The sequence below is a fragment of the Pan paniscus genome, chromosome 8 (genome assembly GCF_029289425.2).
Source record: "Pan paniscus chromosome 8, NHGRI_mPanPan1-v2.0_pri, whole genome shotgun sequence".
NCBI lineage: Eukaryota > Metazoa > Chordata > Mammalia > Primates > Hominidae > Pan > Pan paniscus.
The window spans coordinates 38408572-38434804 of NC_073257.2; the positions used below are offsets into that span (position 1 = coordinate 38408572).

The 26233-nt window shown below is 37.8% G+C and overlaps 1 long non-coding RNA gene across 1 annotated transcript in view; it reads left to right on the forward strand.

Moving 5' to 3' along the window:
* LOC100991511 (uncharacterized) overlaps nt 1-15051 on the forward strand; it is a 77399-nt gene extending 62348 nt beyond the window's left edge. The window contains exon 5 of the long non-coding RNA XR_008619892.2: nt 13735-15051. This is a non-coding gene — a long non-coding RNA (uncharacterized LOC100991511). The remainder of the gene's footprint in view (nt 1-13734) is intronic.
* The last annotated feature ends 11182 nt before the right edge of the window (nt 15052-26233 follow it).

The following is a 26233-nucleotide window of genomic DNA, read 5'->3' on the forward strand; positions in this document are numbered from 1 at the left end:
CATGAGAAATTCCCCCCCCAATCCAATCACCTCCCACCAGGACCCACCTCCGACACTGGGGATTACAATTTGACATGAGATTTTGTGAGGACACAGATCCAAACCACATCACTCATCCTGTCCATTTTAAAATAGAGACTCAGTCAACATGTACCTACACAGTGGCCTCCTCCTCTGTCCACAGTTTCACTGTTCATGGTTTCTGTTACCCACAGTCAACTGTGGTCCAAAAATAGATAAGTACAGTACAATATGATATTTTGAGAGAGACAACACATTCATATACATGTTATCACAGTATATTGTTATAATCGTTCTATTTTATTATTAGCTATGGTTGTTAATTTCTTATTGTGCCTAATTTATAAATTAAACTTTATCATAAGTATGCATGTATAAGAGAAAAACATACAGTAGTATATATAGTATACTATAGTCATGTATATGGCATTCAGCACTATCCATGGTTTCAGGCATCCACTAGTGGGCTTGGCACATATCACCGTCAGATAAGAGGGGATTACTATATTTTCTGTAATGTTACTCTTAATCAGTAATTAAATCAAAAGCATTTTTCAAAAAGAAAACTTTCTAAGTCAACTAAAGAAAACCTCTTGTTCTCCTGTATGTCTTCTTCTATATGTTATCATAAAAATTTGCCTCTAGAACTTTTCCAGTCCTTCTAGCCTATCTGTTTTTGCCCCTCCAACTCAAGTATACGTGATGTTTAGAGGTTATTTCCAGAATGTTTTCCACTTAAAAGATCCTTGAAGCAACAAGTTAGACTGCCTGTAATGATTTGGGTGTCTGCAATGTACCCGCAGGGAAGAGAACCAGTCCTTGTTGGTAGCTCAGAGTAACCCCAATTTCAATGTGTTTGGTAAATGTGATGGAAGTCTCTAAAATTGCAGTCTAGACTCACTCAGCAGTCTCCAGAGCACATGTTTATAACAAAACAAATACAATATTTTTATATTCCTCTTTTATCTTGCAGTAAACATTGACAGGACATACTTTTCTTTCACCCTTCTTCAGTTTTAATTAGCTTTTACAGACCATAATAGAGCTGTAAACACCATGTGACAGCAGTAGCATTTTCCACTCACTTAAGAATTCAAGGCCAGGCATGGTGGCTCACACCTGTAATCCCAGCACTTTGGGAGGCCAAGGCGAGTGGATCACCTGAGGTCAGGAGTTCTAGACCAGCCTGGACAACATGGTGAAACCCCGTCTCCACTAAAAATACAAAAATTAGCTGGGCATGGTGGCACGTGCCTGAAATCCAGCTACTGGGGAGGCTGAGGCAGGAGAATCGCTTGAACCCAGGAGGCAGAGGTTGCAGTAAGTCCAGATCGCGCCACTGCATTGCACGCCAGCCAGTGCAACAAGAGCGAGATTCTGTCTCAAAAAAAATAAATAAATAAATAAAAAATAATTCAAGGTGGCCTCAAAGAATCCCTGCAATTTAGGGAAACCATAGTTTAATATGAACCTTTAAAGGAGAAATATACATTTAGCATTTGGGACTATTACTTGAAGTCTAGTTTGAAGATGTCTACTATTCTGAATGTTTAATAACTGATTTCTTACGGGCATACAATCCATTGAAGTATGAAAAGGCCTGTCTAGATGGAAAAAGTATCTTTTAAAGCTGTGGGGACATCTTGTGGCCAATTTTATTAAATTTTTTTATTATTTTATTTATTTATTTATTTATTTATTGAGACGGAGTCTCTTGTTGCCCAGGCTGGAGTGCAGTGGCACAATCTCGGCTCACTGCAACCTCTGCCTCCCAGGTTCAAGCGATTCTCCTGCCTCAGCCTCCCAAGTAGCTGGGATTACAGGTACATGCCACCATGCCCGGCTGATTTTGTATTTTTAATAGAGATGGGATTTCACCATGTTGTCCAGGCTGTTCTTGAACTCCTGACCTCCAATAATCCACCCACTTTGGCCTCCCACAGTGCTGTGATTATAGGCGCGAGTCACTGTGTCCAGCCAAGATTCTTTTTAATGAGATAACAGTTGATCCTCCTCCATGTGGGTGCATCCTGCCTCCGTGGATTCAACCAAACATGGGTCAAAAATATCTGAAAAAAAATTCGTCTGTACTGTTTACATATAGACTTTTTCTTCTTGTCATTATTCCCTAAACAATAAGTATAACCATTATTTACATAGCATTTACATTGTGTTAGGTATTATAAGTAATCTAGAGATGACTTAGAGGATTTGGGAGGATATGCGTAGGTTATGTGCAACACTACATATTTGCAAACATTACTATTTTCCCTTTTGTCTACACACCCACAAATAAACACTTAAAAAGACATCATTTTACAATGGTGTAGAATTTGCATTTAAGGGACTTGAGCATCTGTGGATTTGGGTATTCGTGGGAGGTCCTAGAACCCCCCACAGACACCAAAGGATGACTGTATTTTGACTGAACAAATATACGGAATGCTTACAGTAGGTTAGTATAATTGTGCTATATGCAAGGAGAATAAAGATAAAACACAAGCTGTTTTTTGAGGAAGCGATCAGAATAGAAAGAGCCTGAGCTATTTAATATGGCCAAACCTCCTTTTATTTACTTATACAGAAGAAATCCAGGTATCTTCTTTCAAAAAAAAAACAGTTAAAAGTACAGATGTCATGAACACCTGTGGCTTTCAACTGTTTTCCATACAGCCTGCATTCCTTAGTACCCAGGCCTCAGTTTTACTTTAGAGACCAACCAGCACACACTCTGTCCATGTGTTAAGGTGGGACTGCTGGTCAACTCCTTTGGCTCCAGGTCTATCTAATCCATGTATTCCTTTTTTTTTTTTTTTTTTTTTTTGATGGAATCTCACTCTGTTGGCCAGGCTGGAGTGCAATGGCGTGATCTTGGCTCACTGCAACCTTCACTCCCCGGGTTGAAGCAATTCTCCTGCCTCAGCCTCACGAGTAGCTGGGATTACAGGCATGCACCACCACAGCTGGCAACGTTTTGTATTTTAGTAGAGACAGGGTTTCACCATGTTGTCCAGGCTGGTCTCAAACCCCCAACCTCAGGTGATCTGCCCGCCTTGGCCTCTGAAAGTGTGGGGATTACAGTCATGAGCCACTGCACCCGGCCAATTTCTTTTATTTAAGCTATTGTATTTTTATGGCAGCCTGAGCTAATACACAAGTTCAGAATATAAATACTTTTAGCTGTACATGGAACCACTATTGACCATATATCAGACTTTAAAAGTCTTAATACATTTTAAAAGATTACAATTTTACTGACTATATTCTCCAATAATGGCCCTAAATCAGAAACCAATAAGAAAAGAACATCTAGAAAATGTCCACATTTCATTTTTTAAAAAGCTAATTGATGTTAATAAAATTACAGATGAAATTAGAAAATATTTTGAACTGAATGAGAATAGAAAATACAACATAGCAAAATCTGAGGTGCAATGCTTAGAGGGAAGTTTATCACTTTAAATATTTAGAAAAGAAAAAATTTATATCAGTTATATTTCTTCTCAGGATGCTGAAAAATTCAAATTGAACCAAATTAAGTAGTAGAAAGAAAATAATACAGATAAACGCAGAAAGCAATGAAATAAGAAATAAAGAAAAAATAATAAAGCCAAAAATTATTCCTTTGAAAAGAGTAATTGCATTAATAAACTCATAAAAAACCAGTCACACACATACAAAATATCTAGAATTAGGAATGAAAGAGGAAATATAACTGCTTATCCTACAAACATGAAAAGGATAATAAAAAATATTATGGACAATTATATGCTAATAAATATGTCAATTTAAATTAAATGACATATTTCAAAATTGATCCAGGAAGTAATATTGAATCAGAATACCCAGTATCTACTAAAGAAATTTAATTTACAATAACTAACATTTCCATAAAGGATACAGTCCTAGGCAGTTTCAGATGGTGAATTCTATCAAACACTGAAATAAGAATCAATCTTACCAAAACCCTCACAAAATAGAAAAAGGAACACTTCCCAACTCATTTTATGAGGCCAGCATCACTCTGATACCAAAATCTGACAAATCAGAAAAGAAAATTTCAGAAAATGTCTCTCATGAACATAAATGCAAAAGTTCCTAACAATATTGGAAAATCAAATCCAGCAGTATATAAAAATAATATTACGTCATGACCAAGGAGAGTTTATCCACGGAATGCAAAGCTGATTTAACAATAGAAAACCACTCAGATAATTCACTACATTGACAGATGAGGGAGGAAAAACAACACGATTATCTTAATATATGAACAAAAACATTTGACTAAATTAACGTCATTCGTGACAAAAACTCATAGCAAACTAGGAATAGAAGTGAACTTCCTCAACGTCATAATGGTCAGTAGGAAAACCACTACTGTTAACATACATGATGAAATAATGAACTATTTCCTTCTTAATTTGGAGGAAAAAAATCAAGAATATCTGCTCTCACCACTTCAATTCAACATTATACAAGAGGTTAGAGCTACTAAAATAAGGTAAACTTAAACAAATAAACAATTTTAAAAGAGACAGAAGGAAGAAAGGGAGGGAGGAAGAAAGTTTGGAAAGAAGGAAGTAAAACTGTGTTTGTTTGCAGATGATGTGATATTTATGTAGAGAATTGTCAGGCCTCTGAGCCTAAGCTAAGCCATCATATCCTTTGTGACCTGCACGTACACATCCAGATGGCCGGTTCCTGCCTTAACTGATGACATTCCACCACAAAAGAAATGAAAATGGCCTGTTCCTGCCTTAACTGATGACATTATCTTGTGAAATTCCTTCTCCTGGCTCATCCTGGCTCAAAAGCTCCCCTACTGAGCACCTTGTGACCCCCACTCCTGCCCGCCAGAGAACAACCCCCCTTTGACTGTAATTTTCCTTTGCCTACCCAAATCCTATAAAACGGCCCCACCCCTATCTCCCTTCACTGACTCTCTTTTCAGACTCAGCCCGCCTGCACCCAGGTGAAATAAACAGCCTTGTTGCTCACACAAAGCCTGTTTGATGGTCTCTTCACACAGACGCGCATGAAAAGAATCCTAAGGAATCTACAAATAACTTACCAGAATTCAGTGAATTTAGCAAGATCACAAAGTACATGGTCAAAATACAACAATCAATTGTTTTTCTATAGGCTAGCATTAGACAACTCAAAAAATAAAATCTAAGATTATGCTACTTACCATAGAGACAAGTATATAAAATACTATGTTTAAAGTCTTAAAATATCTTTATACTAGACAATTACAAAGATTCCCCAGAGAAATCAAAGCAGACATCAATAAATGGAGAGCCACGTGCATGAATTAGAAAACTAAATATTCCTAAAATGTGAAATTCTTCCCTAATTAATCTGTGTCTTCAATGCAGTCTCAACACATTCCTAGAAGACTTTTCCTTACATAGAAATTAACAAGCTGTTTCTAAAATCTATATAGCAATGCAAAGGACCTAAAATCATTAAAGCAACCTTTAAAAAAACAACAAATTGAAAAGACTCTGCACCAAATTTCAAGACTTAAAGCCAAAGTAATCAAGATGAGGTGGTATTTTCATAGAAAAAGAGAGTCAGATCAGTGACTCAGAGTCCAGAAATAGACCCACACATATGCATTCTATTAATTTTTGATTAATAAATGCACTGACTACTCTTGGTTTGGTGATATATAGATGAAAAATAGAAACAGATTCATGTTTTTCTAACATATTAAAGTACCTGACAACATTCTTCAGGCAAAGGAAGAGATAAAGGGCAAAAGAAGATTGTGGTCGAGCTCAGAGGTCTAGCACAAGCAAATGGAAAAGTAGAGATGATATAGATTATACTACATCTTAGAAGCAACACTATTATAGGCAAAGTGTGAAAAAACTCGTTTTAAATATAACACAGGAGGGAGGCAAGAATAGCTGGGACTCTTGTAATGCATCCCACAGTCTAACTCCATAAGGATGATCTCATGATGTTTGGTTATTCATTCATTTTCAAGAGTGAGGTCCTTAAGCCTATTTGAGAAAGAGAGGAGAGAGCATGGGGAATGGGGATAAAAGGAAACAAAAGAGCAAGGAGCTTTACGTGGGTGTGATCACGCAGGAGCTCAGGAAAGGATACTCCAGAATCCAGGCCTCAGAAACAAAAGTTTCTCTCTGACTTTCTGCTGCCTCCTGACTCTGACCTCTCATTCTCCCTGGGGCTACAAATAGGACCCAGACTATCTCTGGCCAGGCGCGGTGGCCCACGCCTGCAATCCCAACACTTTGGGAGGCCAGGGCGGGCAGATCTCCTGAGATCAGATGTTTGAGACCAGACTGGCTAACAAAGCGAAACCCCCTATCTACTAAGAATGCAAAAGTTAGTGCAGCGTGGTAGAGAGAGAGAGGGAGGAAGGGGGAGATGAGAGAGAGAGAGAGAGAGAGAAAGAAAGAAGAAAGAAAGAAAGAAAGAAAGAAAGAAAGAAAGAAAGAAAGAAAGAAAGAAAGAAAGAAAGAAAGAAAGAAAAAAATGGAAGGAAAGAAAGGAAGGAAGGAAAGAAAGAGGAAGGAAGGAAGAGGAAGGAGGGAAGGAAGAAAAGAAAGAGAAAGGAGGGAAGGAAGGAGGGAAGGAAGGAAGGAAAGAAAAAAGAAAGAAAAGAAAAAGAAAGAAAGGAAGCAAAGAGAAAGAAAGAAAAGAAAGACAGAAAGAATGAGAAAGAAAGATTATCTCTTTCCCAGTGTGGGTTATAGAAACCAGAACCTCTTTTCCCTGACGCCAACAATAAAACCGAAAATTATTACTCTGCCTCCCCCAACATCTTTTTTTTTTTTAATTTTTCTTTAAAAAAAAAAAAAAAAAGAGACAGGGTCTCACTATGTTGCCCAGGCTGGCCTTGAATTCCTGGGCTCAAGGGATTCTCCTGCCTCAGCCTCCCAAAGTGGTAGGATTACAGGTGTGAGCCACCACTCCCCAGGCTCAATGACTTTCTATGCAAAAACTGGCCATAAATAAATTGTCTGACCTACCTTATTTGATGGTAGCTCATAATAGCCCCGTTCCAGAGAGGGTCCTGCCCCACAACCAGAAGGAAGAAACGTGGCACACAGAGGCCAAGAAGAATCTAGGCAGACCGGCCTTGCTGGGTTTCCTCACTCAGTCTGTCAGCATTAGACCAGAACCTATGGCCCAATCCTGTTTCTACAGGGCTGTCCATATTGTGATGGACCTAAGCATAAAAACGAACAATTTCCTCTATATCTTTGGATCTTCATTCTGAAGGCTCCCATGTCACATAAAACTATGATCTAATAAATTTGTATGCCTTTTCTCTCATTAATCTGCCTTTTGTCAGTTGACTTTCAGTGAACCATCAGAGAATGAAAGGGAAGTTTCCCGTGGCCCTGCGATAATAATATACCATCAAATGAAGAGCGTGATGTCATCAATGCTCTCTATCTGAATGACCGTCTGTCTATTTGTGCTCCACCTTACAGAAATTTGTTGGAATCTGTGGCCCACTGAAGTTAGGGACAAAAAAGTCCCTAACTTCATTGATGATACTCTCTGTATATATTTTTATTTTTATTTACTTATTTTTATTTATTTATTTATTTATTTTGAGACAGAATCTTGCTCTGTCGCGCAGGCTGGAGTGCAGTGGCACGATCTCGGCTCACTACAACCTCCGCCTCCCGGTTCAAGCAATTCTCGTGCCTCAGCCTCCCAAGTAGCTGGGATTACAGGCACGTACCACCATACCCAGTTAATTTTTGTATTTTTAGTAGAGACGGGGTTTCACCATGTTGGCCAGGCAGGTCTTGAACTCCTGACCTCAAGTGATCTGCCTGCCTTGGCCTCCCAAAGTGCTGGGATTACAGGAGTGAGCCACTGTGCCCGACCTCTATACATATAATTAAATTGTTACTTTCTTTCTAACATATATGTGATCTGTGATAGAAAATAATGTGTCATTAATCATAATTTCTAAACGTGGCATTTACGAAAACAACATTTTGCATTTTGAATGATAAATTTCCAACTACATTTACAAAAATATATCCGAGAAAATGAACCAAAAGAGACTGAGATGGAATTTGCCAAGGCTTCTCTGTTGGATACTTCTTGTCCCACTGTTTTTCATCTTTCACTCCGGCATGATAGCTTTTGACATGTAAATGTGTCCATTCGAGGCCACTAGATGGCAGTCTACTCAACAACACGGCTTGCTCCTTTTTCTTTCCACAAGGCTAAGGAATTATGTTAGCATTTGACCTGTTCTCTCCCTCCAAAACCTAGCAAACCCAAGTTTTCATGAGTTTGCTAAGAACAAAAGTAGTTATCCTGAGTACCTAATACCTGAACAAAAAGTTTTCCCTATTTTCAACAAAGGAAACATTTGTCACAACAGGAATTCACTGGACTTAGACAGAGAAAGGGTCCCAGCCATGAGTTCACTAAAAGGTACAACATCCCTCCGTCTCTCTCCCTTTAACTCTCCTTCTTTCTCTCTTTCTTCCCATCTTCCTTCCTCCCTCTGTCTTTTTTCTTTCTTCCCTCCCTCCCTTTATTTTCCCACTCCCTCCCCTCTTTCTTTCTTTTTCTCTTTCTTTCTTTCTATCTTTCTTTCCTCTCTCTCTCTCTCTTCCTTCCTTCTTTCCTCTCTCCCCACTTCCTTAATATGGTTTGGCTGTGTCCCCACCCAAATCTCATCTTGAATTATAGCTCCCATAATTCTCACATGTTGTGGGAGGAACCCAGTGGGAGGTAATTGAATGATGGGGGTGGGTCTTCCCATGCTGTTCCTGTGATAGTGAATAAGTCTTATGAAATCTGATGGTTTTATAAACGGCAGGTTCTCTGCACATGCCTTCTTGCCTGCTGCCATGTAAGACGTGCCTTTGCTCCTCCTTCACATTTTGCCATGATTATGAGGCCTCCTCAGCCATGTGGATCTGTGAGTCCATTAAAGCTCTTTCTGTTATAAATTACACAGTCTCAGGTATGTCTTTATTAGCACCATGAAAATGGACTAATACACACCTCGTCCCACTCTTTCTTCTCTCCCTCCCTCCCTTTCTGTCTTCCTCCTTCACTCTCTCTCTTTCTTCTCTCTCACCCTCCCTCCCTTCCTTCCTTCACTTTGTTTATTTTTTGTTTCCTCACTTCTCTGGCATCTTCGGTGCTGGTTTCAGCCTCTGGAGTGTTGTAGAGGTGAAGAGGGAAAGCTTCCCCCTTCTCCCTCTGAAGGTCCACTGAAAATGAACTGACAAGAGGCCAATTAATAGGAAAAAACAGCATACAAATTTATTTTAACATGCATAGCACTGGGGAATCCCAGGAGAATGAATTCCCAATAACCCAATGAGGTCCAGATTCTTATATACTCTTCTTCAGAGGGGAAGAGGAGGTGAGAGTCTGTAGGAGAAAATGATTTTTAGGGAGGTCTGAAGGGACCCAGGAGGCAGATATTTATCTTGTAAATGATGCTCTTTAGAACTGAGAGGTAACAGAGAACAGATAACAGTTTGAGACAAAGTTCATTTGCATTCCAGGTATGGTGTTTAACTTCCCATCTCTTCCTCTGTGATGAGTTTTAATCTTCTCTGGTTAATGAAATTTCAGGGGACAGATGCAAGGGTTCCAATTGTGTTCTCTTTTGAAGCCTAGTTTCTAGGTTAACAAGGGGACTTCAGAGAACAGCCTCATCTTGTGTTTGGGAGAGAGAGAAGATTGAACGGATTGGAGGGGAGGTTAGAGAGATCTTGACACTGCTTCTTTGGTTCCATTTCTAGCATGTTTTCTGAGCCCCAACAGTATACACAAATACATGAAACCAGAGGCTGGCACTCTGGGAGAAATGACGCTGCCATGCAGTTTCTGGCCTGGCACCTCTAGTAATCTTCTTCACCTGGCTAAGTTTTTGTTTTGTTTTGTTTTGTTTTGTTTTGTTTTGTTTTGTTTGAGATGAAGTCTCCTTCTGTCACCCAGGCTGGAGTGCAGTGGCGTGATCTAGGCTCACTGCAACCTCCGCCTCCTGGATTCAAGCAATTCTCATGCCTCAGCCTCCCAAGTGGCTGGGATTACAGGCACGTGCCACCATAATAGAGATGGGGTTTCACCATGTTGGCCAGTCTCGAACTCCTGTCCTCAGGTGATCCGCCCACCTCGGCCTCCTAAAGTGCTGGGATTACAGGCATGAGCCACTGCACCTGGCCTTCACCTGGCTTAGTTTTGCATAGCCTACAGAACAGGAGGCTGCTTCTTCCTTGGTCCCTGACCTCTTGCTCCTTGATGTTGTCCGGGGGTGCAAGCATCATTCCCCCAGTCACTTGCACATGGGAAGAGAGCAAAATCAGGGGCCAGCTGTAGTTAAGACAAAGGGAATCCAGGACTGAGCGTCCCCACCCTCTGGGTGGTACTCTATCACCCAACAAGTACATTACCTAACAAACTCTAGGTCTCAGTTTCTTTATCTATAAAAGAGGATAATAATTTTACCTACCTCTTTTTTTTAATATAAAATGGATAAAGTACTTAAAACAATACCTGAGACATGGTATGTGGTCAATGAATATTAGTGCTAATAACACTGATGATTATTACTATTATAAACACAGCAAACATAAAGTTAAAAGAGAGTTAAGATTACCAAGGAGCAGATGAAATGACTGATAGTTGCTTATTGTTGTGGTGGTGGTTTTGTTTTGTTTTTCAGACAAGATTTTGCTCTGTTGCCCAGGTTGGAGTGCAGTGGCACAATCATAGCTCACTGCAGACTCAACCTCCTGGGCTAAAGTGATACTCCCACCTCAGCCTCCTGAGTAGCTGGGACTACAAGCGCATGCTGCTATGCCTGTTAATTTTTGTATTTTTTGTAGAGATGGGGCTTCACTCTGTTTCCCAGGCTGGTCTCTAACTCCTGAGCTCAAGGGATCCACCCATCTTGGCCCCACAAAGTGCTGGAATCACAGGCATGAGCCACGGCACCTGGCTAGTTGTTTTTTTATTTCGAAGCTTTACCTTAAAAATCTCTTTGGACTGAGAAGTAGGGCTTTTCCATGGTTGAAAGTTCAAATCTTTGGTAGCAGAGTAGGATGGCTATAGTTAGCAACGGTGTATCGTATATTTCAGAGTAGCTAGAAGACAGAACTTGAAATGTCCCCCCACACATATGAATGATAAATACTCAAGGTGATGGGTACCCCAAATACCGTGACCTCATCATTTCACATTCTATGCATGAAGCAAATATCACATGTACTCTGTACATACGTAAAAATATTATGTATCAATTGTTGCCCTGCCTTTACCAGGTCAAAACACAGACTGAAAGCAGCATCCAGACATTCTTAATGACTCCTAGCAATCTTCCTTGGGCTGTGGATGAGGAAAGGGGACCCAGAAAGATACATACCATAAACATTTGCAGGATTCTTAGAGACTAGTAAATAAATTCAGGATTGTTACCTAGAGAGAGATGCATTTAGAGTCTGAGGCTTTAATCTCATAAAAATAACAGATTGAGGCATCCAAAAATTAAACCCATGCCGTGGAGGAACAGGGCTGTGCCATAGAGGGTGTTTAGAGACCAGCAGAGTAGTCTACCCTTTGTTTTATTTCAGAATGTCACATCTAAAACAGTAAAGATCCTGCTATCTTGCTCCCAGATGATATGTAATTGTTCGAAAATAAGAATAATTTTTCATCACGGAAAGATATCCTACTCTAGTGGGAGGAAATGGCTCTTCTTTCTGGAAGGAGGAGTTACAGCAAATAAAGAAATCATGTAGTACATATACACCATGGAATACTATGCAGCCATAGAAAGGAATGAGATCATGTCCTTTGCAGGGACATGGATGAAATGGGAAGCCATTATCCTCAGCAAACTAACACAGGAACAGAAAACCAACACCACATGTTCTCACTCATAAATGGGAGCTGAAAAATGAGAACACATGGATGCAGGGAGGGGAACAACACACACCAGGGCCTGGTGGTGAGATGGGAGGATGGAGAGCATCAGGATAAACAGCTAATGCATGCTGGGCTTAATACTTAGGTGATGGGTTGATAGGTGCAGCAAACCACCATGTCACACATTTACCTATGAAACAAACCTGGACATCCTGCACATGTGTCCTGGAACTTAAAATAAAATAAAATGTTTTTAAAAAGGAAGTCATGGCCTTGTTACCTTCCAGATTAAGAAGAAAGGTAAACTTAAAATATTTTAACCATGTGACACCTTACTTTGTCATCAGCTGTGGTTATACATAGAGCTTCTTAAGTAGCATTCCCGATTATTATGAGAGATTTTTTGTAAGATGTAGGAGTACGGGCACAGAAAGGGAGACAGTTTGGGTTGTTTTTATCACGTAAGAAACCTGTTCAGAAATCAGAACTAATATTCCAGGCAGCCACACTTTATTATTTCTGAAAATTACTTTCCTTGCTTAAGGCTTTCTTGTCAGACTTTCAGAAATCACAGACTTAAGTTTCTCTAAGATGTCCTGCCATGCTCCTAAAGCCTGAGGACTTCATTAATGGCTCTCCCAGATTAGCAACAACTTCCTTCTTGTTAAATCTCCTGGAGAGTGCACGCTCCTGAACATACACAACGTGTCCAAAGATTTTGACACTACGAGTCACCTCTTTTTAAAAAAAAGAAAAAAAAGAAAAACAAAACAAAACAAACAACAACAAAAAAAACAAGCAACAAAAAAGAAAGCTTGTTTTGACTTTTTTGAGACCACATTCTTCTAGTTTTCCTACAACTTCTCTGAAGGTACTGCTGAAGCGGCTTCCTTGTCTGGGGTGATACCCGAGATTCGTTGTCTCAAGGCCACGAAAAACTAGCACGTGAACACACAAAGAGTGAGCTTCAGAGTAGAAATTTAATAGGCGAAAAAAAGAGAAGAGCTCTCTGCTGCAGAGAGGGGTCCCAAGAAAATGGGTTGCCAGTTCCAAGGTGAAAAGGGTTTTATAGATGAGCCTGTAGAGGCGATGTCTGATTTAGATAGGGCACAAAAGATTGGTTGGACCAGGTATGCCATTTGCATAGGGTGAGAAAAACTGGTTAGGGCTGGGTGTGTCATTAGCAGAGGGCATGAAAAGCTGTCTGCCCTCACCCTAATCTTTTACTATGCAGATGGGTTCTCTGCCTGGCCAGCGCCATGTTGCCCATCTCTTTATTGCACATGTGGTAACAAAAAAGGGAAGATGGAACCTCCGTGTTGGATATGCCTGGCCACCAGGTAGCCCTTTTCTATTGGCACAGCTGCCGGCATTCTCCCGTGCAAGCTTCCAGCTTGCTTATCTATGTTTGCAGCTTGATTTTTCAGGCTGCTCTTTGTTAGAAAAAAATAATTTCTTGAGCTGCTTTTTGTTAACAGGGAAGCCTTGCCGAGGACTCTTTTATCCTCACTATCTGCCTAAATAATTTTTTTCCATCTCCTGCATCACTGTTTCTCAGTTTGCTATACGAACCATTGTTTCCAGTCAGGTTGCAGAATTTGGGGTAAGGAAGATTCTGTTATCAGCTCTTTATTTACACCATGCAATCGCCAGTCCAGCCCTGCCCCTACTGTCCGGGCAATCACTGTTCTGATATTTTCCTATCGTAGATTGGTTTGGGCTATTGTAGAATGCCACGGAAATAGAAACGTGTAGTGTGTACTTTTTCAGTAATAACCTGCAGGTAACAAATACTCTATTTCTATCATTTTATTCAAGCAAAATGACATGAATGACTGAAAAATCATGTGGAGCACAAGACTCAAGAACTAAGTGAAAGGACTCACACTTCCTGATTTCAAGTAAAGCTACAGCAATCAAGACGTGGTATTGATGTAAGAATAGACACATCAATGAATGAGACAGAATACATCTTCCAGAAATAAATTCACACAAATATAGTCAAGAGGTTTTTTGTGTGCTAAAATGTATATAATATTTACCATTTTAACCATTTTTAAGTGCACAGTTCAGAAGCATTAAGAATAAACAATGTTGTATAACTATCACCATTATCCAGTTCCAGAATTTTTCATCACCTCACACAGAAACTCTGTACCTATTATCAACAATAAATTTTCATTCCCCCCTTGCCCTCAGTCTCTGGTAACCACTATTGAACTTTCTGTTTCTATGAATTTGCCCCTTCTCAGTGCCTAATATGAGTGGAATAATACAATATGGGTCCTTTGTGCCTAGTTTATTTCACTTACTGTAATGTTTTCAAGGTTAATCCATGTTATAACATGGATCAGAATTTTATTTCTTTTCAAGCATGAATAATAGTCCATGGTATGTCTATACCACATTGTTTATCCATTCATCAGCTGATGGATATTTGGGGGTTGTTTCTATCTTTTGGCTATTGTAAATGATGATGTTATGAACATTGGTGTATAATGTCTATTTGAGCACTGCTTTGAATTGTTTGGGGTATATACTTAGGAGCGGAATTACTGGATCATATGTCAATTCTATGTTTAATTTTTGAGGAACTGTCAAGCTGTCTTTCACAGCAGCTGCATCATTTTACATTCCCACCACAATGCATAAGAGCTTCAGTTTCTCAAAATCTTTACCAACATTTATTTTTCTTTTTAAAAATATATAATAGCCATACTAATAGTATAAAGTAATATTTCATTGTGCATTTGATTTGCATTTCCCTAATGAGAACTGATGTTGAGCATCTTTTCACGTGCTTGTTGACCATTTGTGTATCTTCTTTTGAGATATGTCTAATCAAGTCCTTTGTCCATTTTTTAATTGGGCTGGGTATTATTTTTCTGTTATTGTTGAGTTGCAGGAGTTCTTTATATATTCTGCCTAAAAGTTCCTTATCATATATTGATTTTCAAAATCTCTCTCCTATTCTATGGGTTGTTGTTTTTTTTTTTTTTTTTTTTGCTTTCTCAACAGTGTCCTTTAATGTGTAAAATCTTTTAATTTTGATGAAGTCCAGTGTATCTATTTTTTTCTTTTGTTGCCTGTGATTTTGTTGGCATTTTCAATAAATCACTGCCAGATCTAATGTTATGAAGCTTTTGCTCTGTGTTTTCTTCTAGGTGTTTTATAATTTCTACATTTCTACTTAGGTTTCTGATCCATTTTGAGTCAATTATTATATGCAATATAAGATAAAGATCCAAGGTCATTGTTTTGCATGTGAATATGTGTTTTTCCCAGCACCAATTATGAAGATAGTCAACGGATTTCTAATAAAGATACTGAAGAAATTCAATGCAGAAAGGTTAGTCTTTTCAAGATCAAGTCCTGGAACAGCTGGACATCCATATGCAATTCTGTAGGAAAATGTTAGTGTTACCCTATGCTGCTGTTCTCATGATAGTCAGTTCTCATGAGATCTGATGGTTTTATAAGGGGCATTTCTCCCTTCTTCTTGGCACCTCTCCTTCATGCCATCATGTGAAGAAGGACACGTTTGCTTTTCCTTCTGCCATGATTGTAAGTTTCCTGAGGCTTCCCCAGCCCTGAAGAACTGTGAGTCAATTAGAACTCTTTCCTGGCCAGGCATGGTGGCTCATGCTTGTAATCCCAGCACTTTGGGAGGCCGAGGCGGGGCAGATCACTTGAGGCCAGGAGTTCGAGACCAGCCTGGCCAACATGGTGAGACCCCGTTTCTACTAAAAATAAATAAATAAACAAACAAATAAATAAACTCTTTCCATTATAAATTACCCAGTCTCGGGTATGTCTTTATTAGCAACATGAGAATGGACTAATAGAGAGGTTTTAGAGATAATATCAAAAGGAAAATCCATGAAAGAAAAATTGGTAAGGGGCTGGGTGCAGTGGCTCACGCCTGTAATCCCAACACTTGGGAGGCCGAGGCGGGTGGATCACCTGAGCTCAGGAGTTCAAGACCAGCCAAGCCAACATGATGAAACCCTGTCTCTACTAAAAATACAAAAATTAGTTGGATGTGGTGGTGCATGCCTGTAATCCCAGCTACTCAGGAGGCTGAGGCAGGAGAATCTCTTGAACCCGGGAGACAGAGGTTGCAGTGAGCCAAGATTGTATCACTGCACTCCAGCCTTTCCAACAGAGTAAGACTCCATCTCAAAAAAAAAAAAAGAAAGAAAGAAAAATAGGTAAGTTGAACTTTTCAAAATTAAGAACATAATTCTATTTACAGTAGCATCCAAAAGAATAAAATACCTAAGAGTGAATGTAACCAAGGAGGTGAAAGACTCATACACCTAAAACTACAAAACATTGAAAAAAATAAAGAAGACCTAAATAAAAAGAAAGACATTATTCATCTATAGATTAAAAGACTTAATATTAAGATATTTTAGCAGCATTAGTTTTAGCAGCATTAGTGATCTACAGATCAAATGTAATTCCTATAAAAATTCCAACAACCTTTTATTCAGAAATGGGACAGACAGTCCTCAAACTTCTATGGAATTGAAGAGGATCTCAAATAGCTACAACAATATTGAAAAAAGCAAAACAAATTTGAAAGACTAAAACTTCTCAATTTTAACACTTACTTCAACTCTATGGTAATATAAAATTCTACACACACAACAATGGAATAAAATTGAGAGTCTAGAAATAAACCCAAATATCTATGGACAACTGACTTTCAACAAGCGTGCAAAGATCATTTAATGGGGAAAGAAAAGTATTTTCAACAAATAATGTTGGGACAACTGGACATCCACATGCTAAAGAATAAATTTGGACTCCTACTTTACTTCATATACAAAAATTAATACAGAATAGATTAATTACATAAATATAACCACTAAAACAATAAAACTCTTAGAAGAAAACAGTAGATTTCTATATCTGACACCAAAAACATGGTAATAAAAGAAAAAATTGATAAATTAGACTTCATCAAAATTAAAAACTATTGTCCATTAAATGACACTATCAAAAGAGTAAAAACACTGCCTACTGAATGACAGAACATATCTGCAAATCTTATATCTGATAATGGTGTCATATGTGGACTATATAAAGAACTCTCGCAACTTAGCAACAGAAAGACAAACAAACAAATTTAAAAGTGGTTAAAGGACTTGAATAAACATTTCTCAAAAGAAGATATGAAAATAGCCAATGACCACATAAAAATATGTTCGACATCGTTGGTCATTAAGGTAATGTAAATCAAGATCACAAGATCCCACTTTACATGCATGAGGACAACAATGTTTAAGAAAAAAAAAAACTGAACATAACAAGTGTTGGTAAGGATATGGAGAAATAGAAACCCTCATACATTGGGAATCTAAAATGGTGCAGCTACTTTGAAAAACAGTTTGATAGATCCTCAAAAAGTGAAACATAAAATTAACATATGACCCCACAATTTTATTCAGATTTATACCCAAGAGAAACGAAAATATAAATCATCACAGAAACTTGTACATGAATGTTTATAGCAGCATTAAGCATAGTAACCAAAAGGTGGAGACAACCCAAATATCCATCAATGAATGAAGGGATAAATGAATTGTGGTATATACATGCAATGGCATATTACTCAGACATGAAAAGGAAATAAATATCAATACATGCTACAACTAGGATGAATCTCAAAAAGAGTATGCTAAGTAAGAAGCTGTACACAAAAGGTCATAAATTGTATAATTTTTTATATGAAATATCCACAATAGGCAAATACATAGAAACAGAAAGTAGATTAATGGTTGCCAGGTGATAGTGAGAGAATAGAATAAGTAATTACTTAAGAGGTTTGGGGTTTCTTCTTACGTGAGGAGAAAGTTTCAAACTAGAGAGAGATGGTGGCTGCACAACATTCTGAATGCACTAAATATCAATGTATTGTACACTTTAAAATGGTTAATTGCATGTTATATAAATTTCACCTTAACAAAATAAAGTCCCTTGCTTTGTGAAAAAAACTGTTAAGAGAATGAAAATACAAGACACAGGTGCAGACCAAAAATTGCAAAACAGATCTATGATAAATGACTTGTTTTTAAAATACACAAAGAATGCTTAAAACCAAATAGAAGAAAACAAATGACCCAATTAAAAATGGGACAACATCCAGAATGGCTGAGAACCTCCAGAAATCTGCTCTTCCACAAAAATAATTAGTACCCTGACCCCAAAAGTTGTCCAAATCAACATTTTCAGAACTCTAGAAATTGAATAAGACCTGCAAAAACTCTAGGAGCTTTTATTCAAGAAAACCAACTGAATCTTGAAAAGAAGAATGAACTTTGGGGCATTATGACTTGCCCTAATCCCATCCTCCTCTGTCCAGCTTCACAGTAGCCATGGAAAACAACAGCCTCACAACTACAGTGGTTGTGAAAAACACTGACAGCCTAGCAGCCACTGGAAGGGACAGAAGAGATTTGGATCTCCCAAAAATCCCTTCTTTAGAGATTATTATTACAGGCATACCACATTTTATTGCGCTTAACTCTATTGCATTTCCTCGATACTGCATTTTTCACAAATGTAAGATTTGTGGTAACCCTGCAGTGAACAAGTCTATGGACATTACTTTCCAACAGTATGTGCTCAATCAGTGTCTCTACGTAACATTTGGTAATTATCATGATATTTCAAACTTTTTCATTATTATATCTGTTATGGTGATCTGTGATCGGTGATCTTTGATGTTAGTATTTTAATTGTTTTGGGGCGTGATGAACTGCACCCATATTAGATGGCAAGCTTAATCAATAAATGTCGTGTGTGTTCTGACTGCTGCACCAATAAGCCATTACTCCATCTCTTTCCCTCTCCATGGGCCTCCCTATTCCCTGGTATACCATAATATTGTAATGAGGCCAATTAATAATCCTACAATGGCCTCCAGATGTTCAAGTGAAAGGAAGAGTCACATGTCTTTCACTTAAAATCAAAAGCTAGAAATGATTAACCTTAGTGAGGAAGACGTATCAAAAGTTGAGACAGGCCAAAAGCTAGGCCCCTGTGCCAAACAGTCAAGTCGTGAATGCAAAGGAAGACTTACTGATGGAAATTAAAAGTGCTACTCCAGTGAACATACAAATGATAAGAAAGCAAAACAGCCTTATTACTGACATGGAGAAAGCTTGAGTGGTCTGGATAGAAGATCAACCAGCCACAACATTCACTTAAGCCAAAGCCTAACCCAGAGCAAGACCCTAACTCTCTTCAATTCTATGAAGCCTGAGAGACGTGAGGAAGCTGCAGAAGAAGGGTTGGAAGCTAACAGAGGTTGGTTCATGAAGTTTAAAAAAAGAAGCCATGTCTGTAACATAAAAGTGCAAGGTGAAGCAGCAAGTGCTGAGTAGAAGCTACAGCAAATTATCCAGAAGATCTAGCTAAGGTAATTAATGAAAGTGGCCACACTAAATAAAAGATTTTCAGTGTTGATGAAACAGCCTTCCATTGGAAGAAGATGCCATACCGGATTTTCATAGCTAGAGAAGAAAAGCCAGAAAAGCTTCAAAGGACAGGCTGACTCTCATGTTAGGGGCTAATGCAGCTGGTAACTTTAAGTTGAAGCCAGTGCTCACTTACCATTCTGAAAATCCCAGGGCCCTTAAGAATTATGCTAAATCAACTGCCTGTGCTTTATAAATGAAAGAACAAAGCCTGGATGACAGCACATCTCTTTATGGCATGGTTTACTGAATATGTTAAGCTCACTGCTGAGTCCTACTTCTCAGATGGAAAGGTTTCCTTCAAAATATTAGTGCTCATTGACAGTGCACCTGGTCATCCAACAGCTCTGATGGAGATGTACAAGGAGATTAATGTTTTCATGCCTGCTAACACAGCATCCATTCTGCAGCCCATGGACCAAGGTAATTTCAACTTTCAGTCTTATTTAAGAAATACATTTCCTAAAGCTATAGCTGCCATAGAAAATGATTCCTCTGATGGATCTGGGCAAAATAAATTGAAAATCTTCTGAAAAGGATTCACCATTCTAGATGCCATTAAGGACATTTATGTTTCATTGTGGAAAGTCAAAATATCAACATTCACAGGAGTTTGGAAGAAGCTGGTTCCAACTTTACGGAAGACTTCAAAGGGCTTAGGACTTCAGTGTAGAAACTGTAGATGTGGTAGAAATAGGAAGAGAACTAGAATTAGAAGTGGAGCCTGAAGATGACACTGAATTGCTGCAATCTCAGGATAAAGCTTGAATGAGTAAGGAGTTGCTTCTCATGGATGAGCAAAGACTATGGTTTTTTAATATGGAATCTACTTCTGATAAAGATGCTGTGAACATTGTTAAAATGACAACAAAAGATTTAGAATATTGCATAAACTAGTTGGCAAAGCAGCAGCAGGGTTTGAGACGATTGACTCCAATTTGGAAAGATGTTCTACTGTGAGTAAACAGCATCATACGCTACAGAGAAATTTTTAGTGAAAGGAAAAGTCAATTGATGTGGCAAACTTCACTGTTGTCTTATTTTAAGAAAGTGCCACAGCCACCCCAAGTTTCAGCAACCACCACTTTCATCAGCCATTAACATCGAGGCAAGACCTTTCACCAGCAAAAAGATTACAAACTCACTGAAGGCTCAGATGATTGTTAGCATTTTTCAGCAATAAAGATTTTTTATTATGGCATGCAGATTGCTTTTTTAGACATAATGATACTGCACATTTAAAAGACTTCAATGTATTAGAAACTTAACTTTTATTTTTATTTTTTGAGATAGGCTCTCACTCTGTCACCCAGGCTGGAGTGAAGTGGCATGATTACAGCTCACTGCAGCCTCCAATTCCTGGGCTGAAGTGATCCTCCCACCTCACCTCACTGATTAGGTGGGACCACAGGCATGTGCCACCACACCTGGATAACTTTTTTATTTTTTGTAGCGATGAGGTCTCACAATATTGCTCAGGCTGGTCTTGAACTCCTGGGCTCAAGTGATCCTTCTGCCTTGGCCTCCCAAAGTGCTGGAATTACAGGCATGAACCATCTGTGGCCTCCCAAGTGCTGGAATTATAGGCATGATTGTTATGTTACACTCAGCCTGTAAACATAACTTTTATATGCCTTGGGAAACAAAAATATTTATGTGATATTCACTTCATTACAATGATCTGAAACCAAACCCACAATATCTCTGAGGCATGCTTATAGTTAGACTGTCTGGAATCTCAATGAAAAAGTCAATTATCAGAGTTTTTCTCTATTTGATATGACTTAGGGCTTGCTCTGTCTGAGCAGCCTTATCTCCAGGGCATTCATCAAAAACAACCAGTGGTGGCCGGGCGCGGTGGCTCATGCTTGTAATCCCAGCACTTTGGGAAGCCAAGGTGGGCGAATCATGAGGTCAGGATATCAAGACCATTCTGGCCAACATGGTGAAACCTCGTCTCTACTAAAAATACAAAAAGTTAGCTGGGCTTGGTGGCACACGCCTGTAGTCCCAGCTACTCGGGAGGCTGAGGCAGGAGAATTGCTTGACCCCAGGAGGCGGAGGTTGCAGTGAGCCGAGATCGCACCACTGCACTCCAGCCTGGGTGACAGAGTGAGACTCTGTCTCAAAAAAAAATGGTGGTAACTGTTTAACGTTGCAGCTTCCTGAATCAGTGTTGGCACTTGAGACTAACAAAAAGCTGACCAAAAAAAAAAAAAAAAAAAAAAAAAATTAAAAGGAATTGAGATGTCCTTAGGGAATTTCAAAAAGTTTTATCATATTCCTGAAAATCTAGAAGATGACCTGCATTTGCAGGGCTGTATAGATGCCCAAGAAAGGTTCAGTTTTCACCTCTGATTGACTTTGAGGCCCTGAGCAAGTAGAAGAGGGGTTTTCTGCAAGAAGAAAGTGAAAGCATAACAGGGAATTGAAGATATGCCACATACAGAATACCCTGGCAAAAGCTGAGGGACATATCAATTCAAGGCATTTTAAGAAATTTCTGTCTGATTATTAGCTGACCCTTAATCTAACTGCAGTTACTGCAGTGGCCACACATGATGAAGAATACACACTTTCCAGAATTCTTTCAGGAAACAGCAGCAACAACTACTGCAACAAAAGCAATAAACCCTGAGTTAGGGGAGGGGGATCTAATTTCCAGATTTGCCACATTATATCATTTTAAATACCCAATTTTTAACAAGAGATTAACACACATTAAAAAAACATGAAAAAATGGTTCATGCACAAGAAAATATACAATGAAAAAGATAAAAAAGAAAAAGGAAAAAATTGAAGAAATGATAGTGCAAAATGTCCCAAATTTGGTAAAAAAAAAAAAAAAAAAAATTAATCTGCACATACAAGTAGGATAAACTCAAAGAGATCCACACCTAGACACATTGTAGTTGAAATGTCAAAAGCCAAAAAAAAGTGAGAATATCTTGAAAGTTGCAAGAGAAAAGCAGTTTATTACATACAAGGAGTCCTAAATAATATGAATAGCTTACTTGTCATCAGAAACCATGAAGGCCAGAAGACTGTGGGATAACATATTCAATTTGATGAACAACGACAACAAAAAAAACCTGTTAGCCAGAACTTTATATCCAACAATACTATTCTTCAAAAACAAGGGAAAAATTTAAAAATTCCCAGATAATCAAAAGCTGAGAGAATTTCTTATTATGAGACCTACCCTAGAAGAAATACTAAAAGAAGTACTTAGGGTTGAAATGAAAGGACATTAAGCAGTAACTTGAATCCACAAAACTAAATAAAAAGCACTGGTAAAAGTAACTACGTAAGTTAATATAAAAGGCAATATAAATATATTTTTGTTTGTAACTCTTTTATTCTTCTGTCTGATGTAAAAGACAACTGCATAAAGTAATAACTATAAAACGATGTTGATCAGCTAATAAAGCACAAAGCTATAATTTGTACAGCAATAGTGCAAAGGAGAGTAGAGGAAACTCAGTTGAATTGAAGCAAAGTTTTTACTATTGAAATTAAGTTGGTATTAATCTGAATTAGGTTGTTGTATTTTAAATTAAGATGTAAATTATAATCACCAAAGGAATCATTAAGGAAATCTCAAAAATTAGCAAAAGGAGGTAAAAAGTAATTAAAATGGTATACTACAAAATATGTATTTAACACAGAAAAGGCAGCTAAGGCAGAATAGAGAAAAAAAGCACATGAGTGTATTAGGGTTCTCTAGAGGGACAGAACTAATATATATGTATATTTTATATATATATAAAAACTATATATATAATATAACATATAAGTAATATATATTATATATAACTAATATATATTACTTATATATTATATATAAACTGTTAGCCAGAACTTTATATCCAACTTTATATAATACATAATGTATATAATATATATTAGTAATATATATCATATATAATATATTATATATTATATATAAGTAATATATATAATATATATGTAATATATATTATATATATTACTTATATGTTATATTTTATATATATGTATAAAGGGGTGTTTATTAAGTATTAATTTACATGATTACAAGGTCCCACAGTAGGCTGTCTGCAAGCTGAGGAGCAAGAAGAGCCAGTCCAAGTCCCAAAACTAAAGAACTTGGAGTTCGACGTTCGAGGACAGGAAGCACCCAGCACGGGAGAAAGATGTAGGCCGGGATGCTGGGCCAGCCTCTCTTTTTCAAGTTCTTCTGCCTGCTTTATATTTGCTGGCAGCTGATTAGATTGTGTCCACTAGATTAAGTGTGGATCTGCCTTCCCCAGCCCACTGACTCAAATGTTAATCTCCTTTGCAACACCCTCACAGACACACCCAGCATCAACACTTTGTATCTTTCCATCCAATCAAGTTGACACTCGGTATTAACCATCACAATGAGATATACAGTAAACAAATAGGAAAATAGATGGAAATAGTATCTTGTCAGTAAATTCATCAAATGCAAATGAACTAAGCACTTGAATCAAAAGGGAGAGATTGGCAGAATACATTTTTTTTTAAATGATCCAACTCTATATTCTCTCTCTAAAAAAAAAAAAAAACAGTTCAAATTAAGACACAATTGACTTGAAAATAAAAGAATGAAAAAAAGTATACCATGCACATAGCAACCAAATGACACCTTAAGTGGCTATACTAACCTCAGAAAATGTAGACATTAAGACAAAAATTATTACTAAAGACACTGAGGACATTTTATAATAACAGGGGAAACCCATCAGGAAGACATACCAATTATAACCAGATATATGTACCATGCAACAGAACCCCAAAATACATGAAGCTGAAACTAACAGAATTAAGGAGAAAAATAGAAAGTTTAACAATAACAGAGACTTTAATACCCTAATTTAAAAAATGTACAGAACTACACCAAAGATGAACAAAGAAATGGAAAACTTGAACAACACTAAACCAACTACACCGTACAGATACCTGTAGACCATTTGAGAAAACAGCAAAATATGCATTCTTCCTAATGTACACAGGAACATTCTCTAGGAAAGACTACATGTCAGGCCACTAAAACAAACTTCAATACATTTAAATGAAATAAAATTATACAGAGTATGTTCTCAGAACAAAATGGAATATAAACAGAAATCAATGACGAGGAATTTTGGAAAATTCACAAATATGTGGAAATTAAACACAACACTAATAAATGACCAATGGGCCAAAGATGAAATCCCCAGGGAAATTAGAAAATAATTTGAGATGAAGGGAAACAAAAATACAGCATACCAAAACATATGGGAAGCAGCTAAGCCAATGCTTAAATGGATACTTCTAGCTATAAACACCTACCTAAAATGAAGAAAGATTTCAAATTAAAAACTTATTCTTCTACCTTAAAAAACTAGAAAAGAAGAGCAAATTTAAGGCGAAACAGCAGAAAAAAAAGGAAATTATTAAGATCAGAGTGTAAATAAATGAGACTGAGAATAGAAAAATAGAGAAAATCAACAAAGCCAAAATTTTTTTATTTGAAAGCATTGATAACATTCTCAAAAGTTTCACGAGACTGAATAAGAAAAAAAGAGAGAAAACTCAAATTACTAAATCAGGAATGAAAAGAGGACATTACTACTGACTTACTGAAACAAAAAGAATTATAAGAGATTGCTATGGACAATTGTACTTCAACATATTAACATAGGTGAAACAGACAGATTTCTACAAAGATAAAAACCACCCGAACTGACTCAGGAAGAATTACAACCTCTGAATAAATGTATAAAAAGCAAAGTGATTAGACTGTTAATAACAAAACTTCTTACCAAAAAAGCCCAGTCCCAGATAGCATCATTGATGAATTCCACCAAATATTTAAAGATGAATTAACATGAATCCTTTACAAACTTTTCAAAAAAATGTATACATATAGGTACATATAGGAGCACAGGGAACATTTTCCCAACTCATTCTACAAGACCAGTATTATCCAAAGATATCACCTGTTTAATTATAAGAGTAACATCAGATATACTCAAATAAAATAACAGTAAGCAAAATATCTGGTCATTAAGTGCTCCTCAAAACTGTCCAGGTCATTGAAAACAAAGAAAGTCCAGGAAACGGTCACAGTCCAGAGAAGTTGAAGGAAATATGATGACTAAATGTAACATGGTATCCTTGGAACAGAAAAAGGACATTAGGTAAAAACTGGAAATCTGAGGCCGGGCGCAGTGGCTCACGCCTGTAATCCCAGCACTTTGGGAGGCCAAGGAGGGTGGATCATGAGGTCAGGAGATCGAGACCATCCTGGCTAAGATGGTGAAACCTCGTCTCCACTAAAAATACAAAAAATTAGCCGGGCGTTGTGGCGAGCACCTGTAGTCCCAGCTACTCGGGAGGCTGAGGCAGGACAATGGTGTGAATCTGGGAGGTGGAGCTTGCAGTGAGCCGAGATTGCACCACTGCACTCCAGCCTGAGCGACAGAGTGAGACTCTGTCTCAAAAAAAAAAAAAAAAAAACAAACTAAAAAAAAAACTGGAAATCTGAATAAGGTACGGACTTGAGATGATAATAATGTATCAATATTGGTTCTTTAATTGTGGCAAATGTTCCATAGTAATATAAGATGTTAATTATAAGGTATGGGGTACATGGGAACTGTGCACTATCTTCATAAATCTAAAGCCTTTCTAAAATGAAAAGTTTTTTTCTTTTTAAAAGCATATGGAACATGGCAACCATATCCTTTAGTCATGTTGCCAGATTAACTGATTTTCTACATAACTGACTTGATTGAATGTGAAATTGCGGGGAAGCTCTACTCAAGATTCCATGGCTCAGC